Here is a 3,187-nt window from a genome sequence, read left to right as displayed (position 1 = left end):
CGGCAAAAACGAAAGTTATGCCGACGCTTTTAAGTGTCGACTTATTTTAGAGTCCGCCAATGCTTTAAAACATCGTTAAAGTTATTTTTTTTTAAAAAAATATTTAGAAAGCCGATAGCATGGAACTTTATCAGCATCATTAGAGAGAGATTAACAAACTTAATTTTAAAAAAAATCTAATTTTCGTTCTCCATCACTGGTTCCTTCTAATTCTGCTTCTTCTAATAGCACAAGATAGATAATAAAAAAATAAAATTAGAAAAGAAATAACACAAGAAGAACAACATATGCCCATTTATTGATTTTTTTTATAAATTACAATAAGAAGCATGTTACAACATATGCCCAATTTATATGATCTTTCTTTTATAATAGGAATAATACAAGAGGTATATTTACAAATTACAAATTAAAAATTACAGTAGAAATAACACAGGAAGCATCTTTTGGCTGCAGTAGTTTCTTTGCAATTTTCCACACCGCAGTCCATTTAATCAAACCAAAATCCCGAAACCAAAAACCCCAAGCCATCAATAGATCGGTGCTATACCAACCTAAATCATACAAATCAATCATCGATAACCTAAATCTCATCCACAATGCCAGATCGAGAAACTGAGAAGAGAAGAAGGAAAAAAGAGAGACGGATAAGCCTACCCCAGATCGTTTCACCATAGCCGGGCTCTGGTCTCCTCTTCCTTCTCTCTTATTCCACGCTTCCTTCCACCATAGCCAGAGAAGAGATGAAATGATGATAGAGAAGATTAAGAGGAAAAATCTCACATTTTGGCGGATGCTTTCGGAAATCTAGGAGGAGAGTGGTGGTGGTTTTCTCCGAAGAAGCGCCACGAAACGAGATCTATGGCGACGATTTTGGAGAAGAGAGAGAGAGAGAGAACGAACCTCTTTAACAGCCGAGGAGAGAGACTGGCTGGTCGGCCGACCATCGACGGGAGAAATGAGAGCGACTAGAGAGGGATTCCACTTCAAGACGCGGCAGTGGCGGCGGAGATCTGGAAGGAGAGTGGTGGTGGTTTTCTCCGGAGAAGCGCCACGAAACGAGATCTATGGTGAGGAATTTGGGGAAGAGAGAGAGAGAGAGACAATGGACTTCGTTAACAGCCGAGGAGAGAGACTGGCTGGCCGGCTGACCACTGACGGAAGAGTTGAGAGCAATTAGAGAGGGAGTCTACTTCAAGATGGCGACGGCAGCGAAAGGGGGGGTTGGGATCGGCGAGGAAGGGGGGTTGGGATGATATTTTAACCTTTCAAGTTTTGATGTGGAGGCATTTAATTTCTTGGTGCGCATTCATATCTCTCTCCCTTTTTTTTTTCCTGCATAACAATGCAGAGTAATATTTAATGATAGAGTAATAACTGGAAGAAGAATATGGGAGAATTAGGATAAATACCTAAAACTTGGATCTTTTGGAGAATAAAAAAGGTTTTCAGAAAATATTGAAAGGACATGAAGTTATGCATCCTCCTCCTCCTCCTTCTTCTTCTTCTTTCTTTCTTTCTTTCTTTCTTTTTTTTTTTTTTTTTTTTTTGCTAGACCGGGTGATTTACACAACACGTATACGGATGTACCTAATAAAATCGGAAAACAAAATATCACGGAGCTCCCGAGACAGCTCCTCATCCCCTGCCCACAGGGTACTACTGGCATAGTTGCCATGTATGTGGCCACCTAATTCGCAGCCCTATTGACTTCTCTAAACACATGCTTCTCCTGGACCACCCCTTCGTCCCTCATCATCATCCATATATCGCGAATCAAAGGATAGTCAGCTGTAATGACCTTTGGACCTCCTTGGATTTAGCTGATGACCATAGCGGAGTCACCCTCCAAGATGACTGAACTAGCTCAGAGCACATACTTAGCGTGTCGAAGACCCGTCCAGGCAGCTCTCAGCTCCGCACGAGGAACTGTACAATTAAATAATTGACAGCCTTCCGCTGCCACGATCCTGGAGTTCGGATCCCTAACGACGAAACCCGCTCCACCCTTTATGCCTCCTTCCAGCACTGACCCATCAAAATTAACCTTGAGGAAGCTTGAGGTTGGGGGCTCCTAGGTGAAAAATACCGTACGAGAAGCTACTGAGGCAGAATGGGAACTCCAGATATTCCGAGCTATCAAAAGTCCTTCTAAGAAGAAAACATGACTAATCTCTGCCGCCTGCGCCTGGGCGTTCTCTGCCACGAGCCTTGGCGATATGCTCTGCTTGCCAAAGATTCGAGCATTTCTTACCAGCTATATCGGGTATGCTGTGCAGGTCGCTCTAACCGCCAACGGATGATCCGTAAGAACTGGTCCCCCTAAGACCAACCCTCCTACAGCAGCCCCACCGCCCTCGCCTATGTGCACTGAAATAGTGCATGGTCCACCGACTCATCGGCTCCGCATGCCCCGCACTTAGGGGGTAGCCTCAATCCCCGTCCGCTAAGTATTGCTCTCGTCAAAAACCGATCCCAGACGACCTTCCATAAGAATAGTGCGACCCTCGAATGGAGGCCCAGGCGTCAGACCCTCATGAAAGAATATTGTTATCACGAGCTTCGTGTTATTGTGGACAACAATCTATAGTAGCACGTCCGTGTCATAGGCCGGATATGGGGCACGACAAATCATATCTGGATCCAGGTCGTGACAAACATGGTATCAGATTTGATCATGGGTAGAGCTTAGTAATGGGTAAACTTAAAAGTCTAACAATATATAGTTAGGACTCGTTTAGTTGGTTTTAACTAGTTGAATAAGAATAGATTGATTTCCTTAATCTTACTTTTGCTCAACTATGGAAACAGATCAATGCTACTATGTTGATAGGTCACAATGAGCAACAAAGAGGAGGAAGTCTCGGCAAATATTGCTGTTAGGAGGAGAGGTGCAAGAGTGAGAGGAGATGCCAACAAGCCGGTTGATTAATTGCAATGCTAGATGTTGATGCTTAAGCCCCACTGGAAAGGTCAGATGGTAACCTATCAGTTATATAAAACATAAGCTCTTGTTGTTGTCTTTTATCAAAGCCCTAAACTATATAACAAATATGAGCTTACAAAATTTTGTCCAAAAACAAATAAAGTTATTAAATATTAAGAGGGGAAGCTGGGGTAGGCAGTATTGGGGTTGGCAGAAGATATGACCTGATTATGGTAATGTGAGGATGACGCAAGATACAAT

The 3,187-nt window shown here is 43.0% G+C and overlaps 1 long non-coding RNA gene across 1 annotated transcript; it reads right to left on the bottom strand.

Annotated features, from left to right (window-relative positions):
- Positions 1-267: 267 nt before the first annotated feature.
- LOC103716051 (uncharacterized) lies at positions 268-1,460 on the bottom strand. The gene is made up of 2 exons (XR_605466.6): positions 658-1,460; positions 268-554 (listed from the first exon to the last, which is right to left on the bottom strand). It is a non-coding gene; the product is annotated as an uncharacterized LOC103716051 (long non-coding RNA).
- Between the last annotated feature and the right edge of the window lie 1,727 nt (positions 1,461-3,187).

The sequence above is a fragment of the Phoenix dactylifera genome, chromosome 8 (genome assembly GCF_051530095.1).
Source record: "Phoenix dactylifera cultivar Ajwa chromosome 8, Ajwa_hap1_PhDact_Kaust_v1.1, whole genome shotgun sequence".
NCBI classification, from domain to species: domain Eukaryota; kingdom Viridiplantae; phylum Streptophyta; class Magnoliopsida; order Arecales; family Arecaceae; genus Phoenix; species Phoenix dactylifera.
The sequence above is the reverse complement of the archived record's forward strand: the minus strand, read 5'-3'. Positions and strand labels throughout refer to the sequence as shown.